Genomic DNA, 18,410 nt, shown 5'->3' on the forward strand with positions numbered 1-18,410 from the left:
TGATTCATATTTGCACTGTTCGTAATCTATTGACAGCTATTTTCTGTCTTTGGGTTCCATTCCGGTGCTACAGTAAAGCAATCTCGCTTTAAGAGCTGGCTTTGTCAGTTTTCTTTGTGAGAACACATCAACTAGAATTCATTGAAAAACTGACTGATCATTTTCAATGTTGCCCATTCTGCTGGTTTGTAATGAGTGCATTTTTATGCATGACTTTTCTGGCTAGTTACTTCATCCGGCATTGTGCTGTATAATCCAATGCGAGATTTAAATTTGCACTGTTCGTAATCTGTTGACAATTGTTTTCTGTCTTTAGGTTCCATTCCAGTGCAAAAGTAAAGCAGTCTCACTTAGATTGAGCTTCCTTTAATAGTTGGTTGTTTTCTTTGTGTGAGAACACATCAACTAGAATTCATTGAAAAACTGACTAATCTTTTCCAATATGTTGCCCATTCTGCTGGTTTGTAATGAGTGCATTTTTATACATGACTTTTCTGGCTAGTTACTTCATCCAGCATTGTGCTGTATAATCCAATGCGAGATTTAAATTTGCACTGTTCGTAATCTGTTGACAGCTGTTTTCTGTCTTTGGGTTCCATTCCAGTGCTACAGTAAAGCAATCTCACTTGGATTAAAAACTGCTTTAATAGTCAGTTGTTTCCTTTATGTGAGAACAGATAATGTTTTCTTCTCTGAAGAAGCTAGAATTCACTGAGAAAATGTACTAATTTTCAATACGTAGCCCATTCTGCTGGTTAGTTATGGGTGAATTTTTATTCATGACTTTTCTGCCTAGCTACTTAGTCCAGCATTGTGCTGCATAACACAGTGTGGGATGATTTAAATTTGCACTGTTCGTAATCTGTTGACAGCTGTTTTCTGTCTTTGGGTTCCATTCCAGTGCCACAGTAAAGCAATCTCACTTGGATTAAAAACTGGCTTTAATAGTCAGTTGTTTCCTTTATGTGAGAACAGATCATGTTTTCTTCTGTGAAGAAGCTAGAATTCACTGAAAAAACGGACTAATCATTTCCAATACGTAGTCCATTCTGCTGGTTAATAATGAGTGCATTTTTCGCCGTGGCTTTTCTGGCTAGTTATGTCTGACACTGTGCTGTATAAGACAATGTGGAATGATTCACATTTGCACTGTTCGTAATCTGTTGACAGCTGTTTTCTGTCTTTGGGTTCCATTCCGGTGCTACAGTAAAGCAATCTCGCTTAGATTAAGAGCTGGCTTTAATTGTCAGTTTTCTTTGCGAGAAACACATCAACTAGAATTCATTGAAAAACTGACTAATCATTTTCAGTATGTTGCCCATTCCGCTGGTTTGTAATGAGTATATTTTTATGCATGACTTTTCTGGTTAGTTACTTCGTCCAGCATTGTGCTGTATAATCCAATGTGAGATTTAAATTTGCACTGTTCGTAATCTGTTGACAGCTGTTTTCTGTCTTTGGGTTCAATTTCGGTGCTACAGTAAAGCAGTCTCACTTAGATTGAGCTGCCTTAAATAGTCAGTTGTTTTCTTTGTGTGAGAACACATCAACTAGAATTCATTGAAAAACTGACTAATCTTTTCCAATATGTTGCCCATTCTGCTGGTTTGTAATGAGTGCATTTTTATGCATGACTATTTTGGCTAGTTACTTCGTCCAGCATTGTGCTGTATAATCCAATGCGAGATTTAAATTTGCACTGTTCGTAATCTGTTGACAGCTGTTTTCTGTCTTTGGGTTCCATTCCAGTGCCACAGTAAAGCAATCTCACTTGGATTAAAAACTGGCTTTAATAGTCAGTTGTTTCCTTTATGTGAGAACAGATCATGTTTTCTTCTGTGAAGAAGCTAGAATTCACTGAAAAAACAGACTAATCATTTCCAATACGTAGTCCATTCTGCTGGTTAATAATGAGTGCATTTTTCGCCGTGGCTTTTCTGGCTAGTTATGTCTGACACTGTGTTGTATAAGACAATGTGGAATGATTCACATTTGCACTGTTCGTAATCTGTTGACAGCTGTTTTCTATCTTTGGGTTCCATTCCGGTGCTACAGTAAAGCAATCTCGCTTAGATTAAGAGCTGGCTTTGTCAGTTTTCTTTGTGAGAACACATCAACTAGAATTCATTGAAAAACTGGCTAATCTTTTCCAATATGTTGCCCATTCTGCTGGTTTGTAATAAGTGCATTTTTATGCATGACTTTTCTGCTTGGCTACATAGTCCAGCATTGTGCTGCATAACACAGTGTGGGATGATTTAAATTTGAACCGTTTGTAATCTGTTGACAATGTTTTTTTTCTTCCGGTTCCATTCCAGTGCAAAAGTAAAGCAGTCTCAGTTAGATTAAGAGCTGCCTTTAATAGTCAGTTGTTTCCATTATGTGAGAACAGATCGTTTTTTTCTGTGAAGAAGCTAGAATTCACTGAAAAAACTGGCTATTTCCAATACGTAGCCCATTCTGCTGGTTAGTAATGAGTGCATTTTTAGCCGTGGCTTTTCTGGCTAGTTATGTCTGACACTGTGCTGTATAAGACAATGGTGAATGCTTCAAATTTGCACTGTTCGTAATCTGTTGACAGCTGTTTTCTGTCTTTGGGTTCCATTCCAGTGCTACAGTAAAGCAATCTCGCTTAGGTTAAGAGCTGGCTTAATTGTCAGTTTACTTTGTGAGAACACATCAACTAGAATTCATTGAAAAACTGACTAATCATTTTCAATATGTTGCCCTTTCTGCTGGTTTGTAATGAGTGCATTTTTATGCATGACTTTTCTGGCTAGTTACTTCGTCCAGCGTTGTGTTCTATAATCCAATGCAAGATTTAAATTTGCACTGTTCATAATCTGTTGACAGCTGTTTTCTGTCTTTGGGTTCCATTCCGGTGCTACAGTAAAGCAATGTTGCTTAGATTAAGAGCTGGTTTTAATAGTCAGTTGTTTCCTTTATGTGAGAACCGATCATGTTTTCTTCTGTGAAGAAGCCAGAATTCACTGAAAAAAACAGACTAATTTCCAATACGTAGCCCATTCTGCTGGTTAGTAATGAATGCATTTTTATTTATGACTTTTCTGCCTAGCTACTTAGTCCAGCATTGTGCTGCACAACACACTGCGGGATTATGTAAATTTGCACTGTTCGTAATCTGTTGACAATTGATGTGAAGTTGTTAAATCTCGCCGTTTATTCTCACTGATGGGTTCGGAGCCGATCCTCGGCTCCGACATGGCCGATAGTAAAGCTCAAGGTTTGCCAGTAGCTGGAGACCAAGCCCCTTATCCCACAATGCACTGCTGGAATTACCTCAGATCTAGTTTGCTGCGGCAAGAGAGATCTCTGTGATCCAGCTAGCTCGGACCATTTTTTGAAAAAACAGCAAGTTTATATAAAAAGTTTTCCTTTTTGTTTAAAAAATACTGTTAGTATTCGGTGTTTTCATAATGTAATCTATAGTTTCAAGAGTTATAAATAGTTTAAAAGTTAGTGCCTTGTTGGCTTCTTCGTTTGTGTGGGCCTTTAGCCCTATTTACTCTTATTAATCTTTCTAATAGGCTTTTTTTCTGTGGGCTCTTTAGCTATATATGTGTAATCTATAATTACATTGTTATAGATTGTGTCCGTATTGGGCTTAGTTGTTTGTGGATCTTTACAAGTGAGTAAGGACTTGACTGTTTTACCTGTTGCAGTTTACTGTTTGTTTTATTTAACTATGTCGGATGAAAAGGAGAAATCCCATCCTAAATCGGGATTCAAAAAATGCCCAGATTGTGGGCAGAAAATGTCCATCACTGACTGACACATTCAATGTGTCTACTGTCTGGGGGCTAAACACCTCCAAGACACCTGCAGCATTTGCCACTCTTTTTCGAGTTCTCTTGGAGAGAAGGAGGAAACTTATAGACAGGGGATTGTTACAGCAATCTTTTTCTAAGGTGTTGAGTAGCCATGAGGGTACTAGTACGTCCTCCAGATCCTCAAAATCCAAGACTTCAAAGTGATAAAAAAGGCAAAAATTTCAGGAGGGTCATCGGTTCCACAGACATCGGAACAGAGTGTACCTTTGATTCGGAGCCAGCTCTTGGTATTGGAGCCAGTCTCTGAAGTTCCTTCTTCCCCCTCTGCTTCAGTCAGCACCTTCGGTGCATTCAGCTATGTCCCTCAGTCAGCCTTTCAGATTTGGACATGGATCAGCTAGTGCCGAAGCTTTTACAGGTACCAGGACTTGCCAAATTGTTGTTGGCCCCGATCAGCTTGTCTGTGCCGAAGACCATGGAACCGGATTTGTCTACTCCTCCTCTGAGCCGAAGGAAATTGAACCGGTGGTTGTCGAACCCTTGGAGCCGATACCAGCACTGGTGTTAATGGCTCCGTCAACTCGGATGTCCTTGGCGCCGACCGAGGACTCTAGGAGCCGATGCTCTCCCGTCGGGTCCGGGGAAGATAGTTAAACCAATTTGTTGGTGCCGACTCTTCCTCTCAGGGCTTCGTCTCCTACCTCTGGCTCGAAGCCCAGGGTTTCAGTGCGGTAGGATCGGAAGCTACTCTCAGGTCCGTCCACTCCTCGTCGGAGCCATGGTGTCTTCGATGCTATGAGGAGAGTTTTGTCTCCAAAGATAACGTCTGCATCAGTTCAGCTTTCCCTCTCCCCTCAAGTTCCTGTCTGCTTCTTCATCTACCGGTCCCTCTAAGCGTAGAGACCCCGAGTCTCAAGTATCCCCACAGGGTGTCCCCTGCTCTTCTGAGACCTCCCCAGATCCCCCCACTGAGGAGGTGCCCAGGAAGAGACTGTGCAAGAGGAGGCACTTGGACTCCCCACAGGAGTATTTGACATCTGACACTGACTTTGAGTCAGAAGGGTCCCCTCGATCCTCCTCTGAGGATATGTGTTTTGCAGAGATACTAGAGTTACTTGGTCAGAGGGGCGATTGGCAGTCCAAGAACCCTACTGAGGGTGAGTCCGTGCTCTTGAAGGCTTTTGGGTCTCAACTTTCCACTTCTTGACGCAGCTCATGGAACGGATCTCTTGTAAGGCGTGAGGGTCACCGGAGGCCATGGAATCTGTTCCTCGTAAGCCCAATAAATTCATGTCTGCCCCAGTGGACAAGCCTTTTCTGACAAAGGGAGTGCCTGTTGATGCCATGGTGGTAGCTGCAGCTACCAGAAAGTTAGTGTCTGAGACGTCCACTTTTATCTATCCCCCTAACAGAGATTCATAGGTTCATACTAGGCTATCTGCCCTAGGGCATTTATAAGTCTAGCCAGAGTGTGTGGGGCTTACACCACCCCTTAGGATGAGAATGCTACACCCATTTAGGGTTTAGTGTGCCTCTGTCTAGTAGTGACACAGAGATGACCCCCGGGGTAAACCTACGATCTCCCATCCACTCGTCAAGATTTCTCTTGAATAGAGTTAGTGAGGGGCTCTGCCTAACATGGACTGGGATTCTGTTCCAGAGTGTAGGGAGCCTCTGGGTTATGAATCTGTCCCTCCAGCACGTCCTATTTATTTCTCTGTTGAGGTTCAAGTCTCTTGCTCTCGTGGCTCTGATGGATTTGGATTTTCTGAGGTGGAGCATGTCCATTAATTCCGGATTGGACATGGCCTTGTACGTCAGGCACAAATCACCTCTGAGTAGGTGGTATGCGACTGAATAGAGCTGGAGTTTCTTCAGCCGGGCAGCATATGACATATGTTTGAGACCCTTTATCCTCTTGGTGAGACACTTTTGGGGTCTTTCCAACTGCTGCAGGTGTCTGGTAAGATGCATCCCAAATGGGGCATTGTACTCAATCATTGGCCTGATAAGAGTACAGGGGCACAATGACCTCTCCTGATCTAGATGTGAATCCCTTCATGATAATGTGGGCAATATAGAAGGTCTTCCTAACCACTTTGGCAATGTGAGTGTCAAATGAGAGGTTACTGTCAACTTGGTTCCCTAGGTCCCTGATTACCTCTTCCGTACTTAATGGATTACCACCTATGTGGTAATTTGTGGGTACCTTATTTTTCCCAAAGGGTATGGCTATACATTTTTTGGCTTTCATCTTGAGGCCATGGCTCTGGCACCAATTATCCATTTCTATGAGGCCTCTCTGTAGGATGCTAGTGTCCGCTGGAGTATCAATAATGGCGCCCAGTTTGCAGTCATCTGCGAACTTTGTCAGCCACAATCCTCCTATGTTTGCTTGCACCTCGGAAAAATAAATGCCGAACAAGAGGGGTCCCAGGACTGAGCCCTGTGGGACACCGCTTGTGACTGGCTTAGTCTGACATGGCTCCAGCAACTCTGACCCTGTGGGTTCTGTCCTTGAGCCAGTTTGCAACCCATCTTGTGACATATGGGTTTACATTTAAGCTGGCGAGTTTGTCTATGATGCCCGAGTGGGGTATTGTCGAAAGCTTTTGCAAGGTCAAGGTAGGCTGTGTGAACTGCCTTACCCTCATCAATGGCCTTAGTGACTGTTTCAAAAAAGTCGACTAAGTTCAAAAGGCAGGATCTGCCCTTGACAAAGCCAAATTGGGTAGGATCCAATGTCTGCAGGTCCCCAATGTCTTTGTTTATGAGTTCCATAATGATCCTCTCCATAGCTTTGCAGACCAGGCTCGTCAAGCTTATGGGGCGGTAATTTCTAGGGTCCGTAGAAGCACCACCTTTGTGGAGTGGGACCACTGTTGCCGTTCACCACTCTTTGGGTACGTATCCTGTAGTAAGGCTAAGATTGAACAGCAGCCTTATGTGTGGGTTTAGTTCCTCTTGGAGTTCATGTAGCACACAGCCCGGGACACTGTCCGGTCCCATTGATGCTGTGTTTTTAGCTTTACAGAGGGCGGCCCTCACCTGGGCATCTGAGATGTTAGGGAGGCGGCACTCTGCTGGGATAGATATTTCTCCTTTTGGGGGGGAGGGGGAGAAGAAATTTGCACTGAACCGGTCTGCCAGAATGTCGGCAATGTCTGTGGGTTCAGTGTATTTTGTCATTTTGGACTAACTCTGAGCATATCTGGGAGTTTCCACCCAGGTTACTAACATAGCTAAAGAAGGCCTTGTGATTGTCTTTTGTGTCTTTTGCAATTTTTCTCTCAAAGTTGGCCTTGGATGATTTTATGAGTGATAGTAGTTTTTTGCTAGTACTGATCAGAGATGACTTCCCTTTTAGGGATTTTGCTCTGTCATGTAGTAGCTTCCTCCTGTTGTAAAGTTTGTTTATGGCTGGGGTCCACCAGACCGGGTGCCTGCCTTTGGGGGGAATGGGTCTTGGTTTTATTTGGGATTGCATGATCCATGTATTCTTGAAGGTGCTCGTAGAAGGCATTTGTAAAGGATTCAGCATTGTGGGTTGTGGTTTCCACTGGCCCAGGAGACTTGAAGGATACCACTTCAGTCTTGTGAAGTTGGCGTTTGAGAAGTTCTTCACTGTGGTCTTTTGTGCAGGGGGTGGGGGCGGGATGTGGATTTCCAGTGAGATTAATTTATGGTCTGATCTCACCAATGAGGGATGTACTTCAGGTGTGGAGCATTTTGTCCCCATGTTTGTGATGATCAGGTCAAGTATATTATCTCCTCTTGTGGGAATGGTGACTAGTTGTTCCATCGCATTTGAGTTTATGAATTCTAGGAACCTTTGGGCTAGGGTGTTGGGGCTTGAGTAATGTTCCCAGTCTGTTTGGGTAGTTGAAGTCTCCCAATATGATGGTATTTGGGGAGACATTCATACTCTCCAGTGTCTTCAGGAAGGCTGTGTGGGTTTCCTGAGTTTGAGAGGGTGGTCTGTAGCATGCTACAAACTGAAGGGCAGTTTTGCCTATGGGTAGTTGCACCTGGATGGTCTCCGATGCTTCGTGCGTTGCCACTAATCTGGAGGTGTGGGTATCTTTGAATATGGATACTCCCCCCTCCTTTTGTGGTTCGGTCCAAGTTTTGGGGCCGGAAAGCATGATATGAGGTAAAACCTGGTAGTGCTGGGGTGCTCTCAGGTACCTTGAACCAGGTTTCAGTCACTGCACAGACATTTATGTTCTCTAGATTCTAGGGTTATGGATAGATATGGGAAGCGCATGTTTAGTTCAGCTACTTTTTCTCTGCGATCACTGAACTACTTAACCCACTTTACCAGTCTACAAAGAGATCTCCTGAAAGAGCTAGGAGATGCTCTCCAGGGTACAGTAGCTGCAGGGGTGGCCAACAAAGTCAGTGCCCAGCTCGCTACCCAAAACTCTGTGGTAAACTTGTCCATGCATCTCATATCCTGTGCAGCTGATGGTTCGAGTAGAGCCGCTAGTTCGGGCATTGCTCTTCAAAGACCAGCCTGGATGCTACTCTGTTCCTTTGTGGAACCCTTTAAGTCTTTATACCCCATTCGATGGCTCATCACTGTTTGGGCCCAAAGTAAAGGAAACCTCAACATGATGTGAACAGGAGGGCAAGACCTTATCTGCCGTTGGAGTCCGTTTTTCTACCCTTACCCGGCCCTACCCCAAGGGCCCTAGGGGAGGAAAAATGTGGTTCCGAAATGCACAGGGAGTCTTTCAGGACACACGTGGAGAAAAACCCCTCTAGAGGCAGAGGAGGGGGTTATAACAGAAGACGCCACCCCTGCGGCAGAGGGGGTCCACAGCAACAGGGTGACAAGGGTCAGTTCCTGGTCAACCCTACCAGCGCCCCTGAAAAGGGGCCCAACTGTTCGGCTCTGGAGGCAGTCGGGGGTTGCTTGTCTTTGTACCCAGAAGCCTGGCTAAACATAACATCAGATACTTGGGTACAAAGTATCATTTCCAGAGGATTTTTCATACCGTTCTCTTCCCCTCCCATTCCTGTAAACAGAATCCCAGATGTTCCACCCAATCTCAGGGAACAAGCAACCGCAGAGGTCCACAGACTGCTAGAAAAAAGTCATCCAACCAGTCCCAGCAGGCCAAGTTGGATTCGGAACTTACTCAAGATTCTTTTTGGTACCAAAGAAAACAGGGGAGTGGAGACTTATCTTGGACCTCAGCAGACTCGACCAGTTCGTAAAGAAAGAGTAGTTCTGAATGGTCACGCTTCAGGACATTCTTTCCTTCCTAGGGAAAGGCGATTGGATGTGCTCTATAGATCTCAAGGATGCATACTATCACATAAAGATGAACAGACGCTCCTGAGATCATTTACGTTTCTGGCTGGGAGCCAATCATTACCAGTTTCGAGCCCTGCCCTTTGGTCTCACTACAGCCCCCAGTGTTCACCAAATGCATGGCAGTGGTCACAGCTCACATGAGACGTCTAGAATTCCAGGTGTTTCCATACCTAGACGATTGGCTCCTCACCGCTACCACCAGGCATCAATTGACTCGGCAACACAATACACTCTGACACTCTGCCATCAATTAGGCATTTGTCAACTTTGAAAAGTCTGCCTTATCGCCATCGCGGCATACCGTTTTTAAAGGAGCAGAGTTAGATACCTCAACTACCACTCTACGTCTTCCTATCGAAAGAGTCTCACTTCTCCACCAACACATTGCCTCACTGGCATCAAAGAACAAAGCTACAGCAGTAGACGTATTGAAGGTGCTAGGTTTGATAGCGGAAACAATCCTGGCTATACCACTTGCAAGGATGCATATGCGAATTCTTCAATGGCTCCTCTTTGCTCAGTGGTCGTAACAGAAACTACCGATGCACCACATGATTCTCATCACAGATTCTTGCAAGCGAGACCTTCGGTGGTGGTTGACGTCCCTTCATGTCACAATCGGAAGACCCTTTGTCCCCCCCCCAGTAGCCACTGTGACCACAGACGCTTCACTGATAGGGTGGGGGGGCATTTTCAGGGAAAGACTGCCCAAGTCACATGGACAGATCGAGTCACATCTGCACATCAATGTTCTAGAGCTGAGAGCGGTACTTCTGGCATTGCAGTACTTTCAGGACTCTCTCCCTCTAGGAACTACTGCAATTCAGACGGACAACATGTCAGTAGTCTGGTACTTGAACAAGCAAGGTGGAACCAAGTCTTACCCCCTTTGTCGAGAAGCCCTCAGGGTCTCGCAATGGGCTGTGTCGTCCCAGTGTTTTCTGTTAGCAATGCACATCCCGGGGAAATCCATTGTGATAGCGGACAAGCTAAGCAGGGCGATACTGCTCCCTCACGAGTGGTCTCTCAAACAGTTTGCGGAGTTGATTTTACGCAAATGGGGCCAGCCTTGCTGCGACCTTTTTGCCAGCCACATCAATTCAAAATGCAGAAGCTACTTTGCCCTAATACCACCTCCCGGTCATCCCCCGAGAGATGCACTTTTACACGATTGGCCCCCGGGTCTCCTTTATGCATTTCCTCCCTTCCCATTGATAACCAGATTTTTACAGAAAGCAAAATCGCTGGGAACTACTTTTATCCTCATAGCCCCCTACTGGCCTCGACAGATTTGGTTTCCGTTTCTCCACCATCATCTGTTGGAAGATCCATGGATCCTGGACCCAGTTCCGGACCTTCTGACGCACCTATCAGGGGACCTCCATCCTTCACTGCAGGCCTTGAAACTGACTGCTTGCCTAATCCACTTCCCCTAATTGCCAGGCTTCATTTAATTTCAGAAAATACAAGACAAATTCTCTTGTCTTCTCACAAGCCATCTACCAGGAAATTTTTACGGCAGTAAATGGAAAAGGTTCTCAATTTGGGCCAAGACTCAGAATATTGACCCTTTCCGAGTTTTGCTATCATCTATTTTAGAATTCTTGACAAAGATTTTCAAGGAAGGGGCAGCAGCTGCTACAGTTGGAGTCCAGTTAGCTGCCATCTCAAATTTTCACCTTGGGTTTGGTGGCTCAAATGTTATGGGCCATAATTTACCTAGGACTTTTCTTAAAGGCTTTCTTCACATGAGACCTATCAATATTCCCTATTCTCCCTGGAATTTAAATTTTATGCTGTCACATATTATTCTTCCCCCTTTTGAACCAGCATCTTCTTGCGATCTCAGATATTTATCCTGGAAATCTATTTTTCTTGTGGCCATTACTTCTGTCTGCTGAGTGTCAGTACCTTCAAGCATTATATCTATCAGACCACCTTACATGATTTTCCATGCTGATAGAGTATCTCTCAGAACTAACCCCTCATTTTTACCTAAACTCTGTTCTGAATCAAATATCAGTCAGGTCATTGAGCTGAGAGTCTTTTTTTTTCCCAACCACTCTAGCAAATTGGAATACATGCTGCACAAACTTGATGTACACAGCTCAGATTTTATCTTGACAGAACTAAGGATATTAGAAAATCAGATCAACTTTTTGTATCCTTCTCAGAAGCCAGAAAAGGCAATCCATTGGCTAAAACAACCTTATCTAAATGGTTATCCGATTGTATAGCCTTTGTTTATGAGAATGCGAGCATGCCATTAACACACAAACCTAAGGCTCATTCTACCAGAGCCGACTCTGTCTTCTGCTTTTCAAGCTGAATTGCCCCTTGACCATATTTGTGCTGCAGCCACTTGGTCTAAGCCTCATACCTTTATCACAGATTACAAAGTAGATAAGGCTTCAAGGGACAGGTCTTCCTTTGGTTTCACGGTACTGAAGAACATACTTCCATGAGCCACCCAAGATTGAGGGTGCTAGGGGACACTACCTATCAGTGAGAATAAACGGCGAGATTTAACAACTTCACATAAAGAAGTTATGTACTTACCATAACGTTCCATGCGAGTTGTTTATCTCTCTTTTATTCTCGTGTCCTTCCCCCTCCTGGCTGATTGTTGACTTGGAGGCTAGTACCATCCTGGTTATTCAATATTTCTTCCCCTTTGGGAGGTATATATACTGTTACTCGCAGCAAACAAGATCTGAGGTAATTCCAGCAGTGCAATGTGGGATTAAGGGGTTTGGTCTCTAGCTACTGGCAAACCTTGAGCTTTGCTATCGGCCGTGTCAGAGCCGAGGATTGGCTCCAAACCCATCAGTGAGAATAAAGGCGATATAAACAACTCACATGGAAAGTTATGGTAAGTACATAACTTCTTTTTTTCTGTCTTTAGGTTCCATTCCAGTGCAAAAGTAAAGCAGTCTCACTTAGATTAAGAGCTGTCTTTAATAGTAGTTTTCTGTGTGTGAACACACCAACTAGAATTCATTGAAAAATTGACTAATCTTTTCCAATATGTTGCCCATTCTGCTGGTTTGTAATGAGTGCATTTTTATGCATGACTTTTCTGGCTAGTTACTTCATCCAGCATTGTGCAGTATAATCCAATGCGAGATTTAAATTTGCACTGTTCGTAATCTGTTGACAGCTGTTTTCTGTCTTTGGGTTCCATTCCAGTGCTGCAGTAAAGCAATCTCACTTGGATTAAAAACTGGCTTTAATAGTCAGTTGTTTCCTTTATGTGAAAACAGATCATGTTTTCTTCTGTGAAGAAGCTAGAATTCATTAAAAAACTTACTGATTTTCAGTACATTGCCCATTCTACTGGTTTATAATGAGAGCATTTTTAGCTGTGGCTTTTCTGACAGTTTATGTCCGACACTATGCTATGTAAGACAATGTGGAATGATTCACAACTGCACTATTCGTAATCTGTTGACAGCGGTTTTCTGTCTTTGGGTTCCATTCCGGTGCTACAATAAAGCAATCTCACTTAGATTAAGTGCTGGCTGTAATAGTGGATGTTTTCTATTGTGAAGTAGCTAGAATTCATTGAAAAACGGACTAATTTCCAGTACATTGCCCATTCTACTGGTTTGTAATGAGTACATTTTTATCCTTTGCTTTTCTGGCTAGTTATGTCTGACACTGTGCTGTATAAGACAATGTGGAATGATTCAGATTTGTAATCTGTTGACAGCTGTTTTCAGTCTTTTGGTTCCATTCCGGTGCTACAGTAAAGCAATCTCGCTTAGATTAAGAGCTGGCTTTAATAGTCTGTTTTCTTAGTGAGAACACATAAGCTAGAATTCATTGAAAAACTGACTAATCATTTCCAGTATGTTGCCCATTCTGCTGGTTTGTAATTGGTGCATTTTTATTCATGACTTTTCTGGCTAGTTACTTCATCCAGCATTGTGCTGTATAATGCAATGCGAGATTTAAATTTGCACTCCTCGTAATTTGTTGACAGCTGATTTTCTGTTTTTTGGCTCCATTCCAGTGCTACAGTAAAGCAATCTTGTCTAGATTAAGTGCTGGCTTTAGTAGTCAGTTGTGTCCTTTATGTGAGAACAGATCGTGTTTTCTTCTGTGAAGAAGCTAGAATTCATTGAAAAACTGATTTCCAGTACATTTCCCATTCTGCTGGTTTGTAAATGTGTGTTTTTATCCGTGGCTTTTTTGGCTAGTTATGTCAGACACTGTTCTGTATAAGACTATGTGGGATGATTCAAAATTGCACTGTTCGTAATCTGTTGACAGCTGTTTTCTGTCTTTGGGTTCCATTCCAGTGCTACAGTAAAGCAATCTCACTTGGATTAAAAACTGGCTTTAATAGTCAGTTGTTTTCTTTATGTGAGAACAGATTGTTTTCTATGAAGAAGCTAGAATTCATAAAAAAAACTGATTTCCAGTACATTGCCCATTCTACTGGTTTATGAGAGCATTTTTAGCCGTGGCTTTTCTGGCAATTTATGTCCGACACTGTGCTGTGTAAGACAATGTGGAATGATTCACAATTGCATTGTTTGTAATCTGACAACAGTTGTTTTCTGTGTTTGGGTTCCGTTCCGGTGCTACAGTAAAGCAATCTCACTTAGAGCTGGGTTTAATAGTCAGTTTTCTTTGTGAGAACATACCAACTAGAATTCATTGAAAAACTGATTAAGCATTTCCAGTCCGTTCCCCATTCTGTTGGTTTGTAATGGGTGCATTTTTATTTATGACTTTTCTGGCTAGTTAGTTCATCCAGCATTGTGCTGTATAATGCAATGCGAGATTTAAATTTGCACTCCTCGTAATTTGTTGACAGCTGTTTTTTCTGTCTTTTGGCTCCATTCCCAGTGCTACAGTAAAGTAATCTTGTCTAGATTAAGTGCTGGTTTTAGTAGTCAGTTGTGTCCTTTATGTGAGAACAGATCGTGTTTTCTTCTGTGAAGAAGCTAGAATTCATTGAAAAACTGATTTCCAGTACATTTCCCATTCTGCTGGTTTGTAAATGTGTGTTTTTATCCGTGGCTTTTTTGTCTAGTTATGTCAGACACTGTGCTGTATAAGACAATGTGGGATGATTCAAAATTGCACTGTTCGTAATCTGTTGACAGCTGTTTTCTGTCTTTGGGTTCCATTCCCGTGCTACAGTAATGCAATCTCACTTAGATTGAGCTGGCTTTAATAGTCAGTTTCCTTTATTTGAGAATAGATCAAGTTTTCTTCTGTGAAGTGCTTCTAGTCTTACTCATTAGGTTGACACTCCCTCACGTTTATCCATCCAGTTACACGCACTTCCTGTTATCCTGGTTCCTCCTCTTAGACCTGTAACATGCTCATTCTTCACCTATCACATACACTCATATTATTCTCACCTCACTACTTATCACCACAACACATTCCAGACACCCACTTTTCATCGCACCTCTAACTCGCTTTACCATACTAAGTACATATCTCGCCATATCTCCTACACTCGTCAATATTACTAGCCTCCAGTATTTTCCACTTAAGATAATAGCTACTAAAGATGACTGTAACCCTCAGATCTGAAGTAGACTTCATTTGGTCATCAACCTGTGGGTTGCGGATCCATATCGGATCCGACAAGGATGAATATCCAGCATCTGATCTGAGATCCAAGCTCCTCCCCTTACCTATAATGACCCCTGTCTCCTTCCTCCCCCTGATCTCATTTCCTTCTGGAAAAGCAAACATTGTGGTCTGAGTTCTAGGCTGTCTTTGTGTTTTGTGAGTATATTTTTGGTGTTTTTGCAATCTTTCTTAACCTTTTCTCACTTTTCTATTGTTCCTCCTCCCCGCGCAGTAGGTTAAAAAAAACTTTTTCCCTTTACTGTTTTTCTTGGCATGAGTGAGTGTTTATCTGGTATGGCTGAAGCCCCTAAGTCAGGTTTCAGAAAGTGCTCAGAGTGTGGCCATAAGCTGTCCCCAGCCGATGGCTGCGCTCTGTGCGTGGTTTGCCTGGGTGTGGCTCACCTGCAGATCTCCTGTCCTTTCTGTGCTGGGTTTAATCCCAGAGCACTGAAGGACAGGGGGGATAAACTTATCCTGAAGGGACTAATTCCCTTCTTGGGGGGGACTGTAGCCCCTACACCCCCCTCGTTAGGAACAGCAGCTGCAACTTCTTCGTTTTCCCCGGTCTCAGGGATTCAAACTCCCGCCAAAAGGTCTGGGGAAGGGGAAAAGTCTAGGAAAGACAAGCTGAGGAAGTGGTGTCTGTGTCCTCGTCCTTCCACTCCAGTCAGAGCCTTAATGAAGCGGAGATGGATAAGATGATGCGGAGGTTTATCTGCACCCAAATTCAGATGGGGGTCTTTCCTGCCCCTTCTTCCTCTTGAGGGGGGAGCGGGCAGCCTTTTTTCATGCAGTTCACTCCTCATCCAACCTGCGGTTTCGGAGCTCCTGGATCAGTGTACCTTCTGGGTCGAGGGGATGGTGCCGACGGTACCTTGTACCTCGATGCCAGCTATTGCCTTGAGCATTTTGGATCTGAGCTCTCGGAGCTGTAGTCTTGGAGTTGGATCCGAGGGGTTGCTGTTGGCTCAGTGTGTCGGAGTGCAGTATTCCCTTCAGCAGCTCTGTTCCTGGAGTCTAAGCCCCGACTCCCCTGTCAGGTCAGATGGGAAAGGCTACCGTTAATACTTCTCAGGGCGTCAATTCTCCTTCAGCCTTTGATGTGGTGGAGATGGTTCTTTCAGTGTTGTTGAGACCTTTGACCATCTCATCCTCTGACTCTGTCGTGACTCCCTCTTCTTTGGGTACGGTCCTGACCATCTTATCTTCTCAGTGACGGCCAGTGCCCATTTTGCCTCAGGAAGCTCCCCTGCTCAAGCCGCAGGATGTTGGCGAGTCCTCCCCCAGAGTCCCACTGAGGAGGTTCCTCGCAATTGGACATGTAAAAGGAGGCACCTGGACTCCCCACCGGAGTCCCTCATCGAAGACACTGATTTGGAGGAAGGAAAGGTCCCCCCTTCCCCTGAGGATGTCTCCTTTGGAGACATCATGGAACTGCTTCGCCAGAGCAGGGGTGATCTGCCCAAAAAAACAACCTCGGATTAGTCTGTGTTCATCGAGGCATTCAGCAAAGGCCTAGCTACTTCCAGGGTGTCCTCTCCCGTGGACTTTTATCTCAAGGGTGGAAGGAATGCTGAACTATATGGCACATCATTTGGCTTCAGTGAGACTTGGTCAAGGAAATCGCTGACTCTACCCCGGAGTCCATGTCGGCGGAGGGCAAGACGTTCTCTGCTCGAATGGCCACTCTTAAGGCAGTAGCTAATACGTTCATGCATCTTCTCTACCATGTCACGGAGGGAGCCGTCAGGGCAGCCGGTTCTGGCGTTGCTATGAGGCGCCATGCCTGGCTCCGGCTTCCAGCTCTTGGAATCCTTTAAGGTGTCATTTGCAAATGCACCATACGACTATTCTTGCATGTTTGCGAAGTCAGTTTGAGACACCTTGGTCCCGAGGGAGAAAGACAGGAAGACACTGTCTGCTGTTGGGATCCGCTTCTCCGCTCCTCAAAGATCCTTTTCTAGGAATCCGCGAGGAACGAAGAAGATGATGTTCCGGAAGTCTTGGGCGTTTTTCCAAGACACTCAGGACTCGTCTTCCCCCAGATGCAAAGGTGGTTATGATAGATGTCATCCTAGAGGCAAAGCAGGTTGGAGAAACTTTGGGTCTGGAGAACCGTTCTCTGACAGACCTGCTCATCTCTGGAGGCAGTCTGAGGTCGCCTATTGCTACACCCAGCAGCATGGTAGTCCGTAACAGATCGTTGGGTGCTGCAAATTGTATCCAGAGGTTATTCCATCCTGTTCATAGAACCACCTGTCCCACCGAATCACCTCCCAGATATTCCATCCACACCAAGGGAGGAAGCAGCTTTGGAGGTAGACAAGCTGCTAAGAAAATGAGTCCTCCAGCTCATCTCCCTAGGCCAGTCTAGATCAGGCATTTATTCTAGGTTCTTTAGTGCCAGAGAAAATGGGGGACATAAGACCTATTCTGGATCTATCCACTTAACCTGTCAGTAGCGAAGACAAAATTCCGGATGCTCACTTTTCAGTCCTTCCTGCACTACCTACAGGCGAATGATTGGATGTGCTCAATCGACCTCCAGGAAGCGTACTATCCTATCAAGATGGACAGGGGCTCTCTGAGGTTTCTTCGCTTCTAGCTGGGAGCCAATCATTATCAGTTCAGAGCCCTTCCCTTTGGTCTCACCACAGCCCCCAGTGTGTTCACCAAGGTGATGGCAGTAGTAGCAGCTCATCTGCGGCTTCAGGGTATTCAGGTCTAAAGTTACCTGGACGATTGGCTTTTTGCTGCCCTTTCTAAGCATATACTTTGCCGAGCCAGGGATTATTTTTTCTTACTAGCAAAAAGACTGGACATCACCATCAATCTCAAGTAGTCACTGGCCCCTGTTCGGATCCTAGACTTCACTGGGGCTCAGTTGGACGCCATCCAAATGAAAGTTTACCTCACCCCAGACAGGCTACATAGTCTGAAGTTTAAATGTTTTGCACGTCCTTCAAGCCCAAGTTCTGACAGCAGAAACGGTACTGAGTGCAGTGGGGTATGTGGCAGCCACAATCAACCTATTATCCTTGGCATGATTTCACATGCGGATTCTTCAGTGGACTCATACAGTTCAGTGGTCTCTATTAGCTCTACCATTGTCTCATCCAGTCAAAATCTACCGAGTATGCAGGGACTCTTCGGTGGTGGATTCATTCCACAGACTCTAGTCAAGGGACATTCCTTTCTTCTGTCCTTTCCCAAAACCACGGTGACCACTGACACCTCACAGCTAGGGTAGGGGGGGGCATTTCTTGGGAAGGACAGTCCAAGGCAATTGGTCCCCATCTGAGACCAATTTGCATATCAACATCCTGGAGATGAGGGTCTTGCGTTGCAGGCCCTTAATGCCCATCTTCCTCTAGGGACTATTGCGATTTAGACAGACATATGTTGGTAGTCTGGTACATAAACAAGGCGGAACCAGATCTTATCCCCTTTGTCGCAAAGCCATGAGAGTGTGGGAATGGATGATCTCCACTGGCCATTTTCTGGTGGCAACTCGCATCCCAGGATGGTCCAACATTCTAGTGGACAGGCTCAGCGGATCTGCCCTGATGTCTTACGAGTGGTCTCTGAATCCTTCAGTGGTGGAGCAGATCTTTCTAAAGTGGAGTCGTCCTTGTTGCAATGTATTCGCATCTCCTTCCAGTGTGAAATGCAGTGAGATCTTCGCTCTGAACCCCCCT

The 18,410-nt window shown here is 44.6% G+C and overlaps 8 non-coding genes across 8 annotated transcripts; all 8 read left to right on the forward strand.

The window, feature by feature from the left end:
• Positions 1 to 273: 273 nt before the first annotated feature.
• LOC122791870 lies at positions 274 to 402 on the forward strand. Its single transcript, XR_006363226.1, has one exon. It is a non-coding gene; the product is annotated as a small nucleolar RNA SNORA54 (small nucleolar RNA).
• A 147-nt stretch (positions 403 to 549) lies between these two features.
• Positions 550 to 679, forward strand: LOC122791866. Its single transcript, XR_006363222.1, has one exon. It is a non-coding gene; the product is annotated as a small nucleolar RNA SNORA54 (small nucleolar RNA).
• A 167-nt stretch (positions 680 to 846) lies between these two features.
• On the forward strand, positions 847 to 977 carry LOC122791867. The gene has a single exon (XR_006363223.1). It is a non-coding gene; the product is annotated as a small nucleolar RNA SNORA54 (small nucleolar RNA).
• A 167-nt stretch (positions 978 to 1,144) lies between these two features.
• LOC122791864 lies at positions 1,145 to 1,271 on the forward strand. The gene has a single exon (XR_006363220.1). It is a non-coding gene; the product is annotated as a small nucleolar RNA SNORA54 (small nucleolar RNA).
• A 423-nt stretch (positions 1,272 to 1,694) lies between these two features.
• LOC122791868 lies at positions 1,695 to 1,825 on the forward strand. Its single transcript, XR_006363224.1, has one exon. It is a non-coding gene; the product is annotated as a small nucleolar RNA SNORA54 (small nucleolar RNA).
• Positions 1,826 to 2,555: 730 nt separating this feature from the next.
• LOC122791871 lies at positions 2,556 to 2,680 on the forward strand. The gene has a single exon (XR_006363227.1). It is a non-coding gene; the product is annotated as a small nucleolar RNA SNORA54 (small nucleolar RNA).
• Positions 2,681 to 13,363: 10,683 nt separating this feature from the next.
• On the forward strand, positions 13,364 to 13,494 carry LOC122791865. Its single transcript, XR_006363221.1, has one exon. It is a non-coding gene; the product is annotated as a small nucleolar RNA SNORA54 (small nucleolar RNA).
• A 711-nt stretch (positions 13,495 to 14,205) lies between these two features.
• Positions 14,206 to 14,331, forward strand: LOC122791869. Its single transcript, XR_006363225.1, has one exon. It is a non-coding gene; the product is annotated as a small nucleolar RNA SNORA54 (small nucleolar RNA).
• The last annotated feature ends 4,079 nt before the right edge of the window (positions 14,332 to 18,410 follow it).

Source organism: Protopterus annectens, chromosome 17.part0 (genome assembly GCF_019279795.1).
Source record: "Protopterus annectens isolate FY-2018-M chromosome 17.part0, PAN1.0, whole genome shotgun sequence".
Classification (NCBI taxonomy): Eukaryota; Metazoa; Chordata; order Ceratodontiformes; family Protopteridae; genus Protopterus; species Protopterus annectens.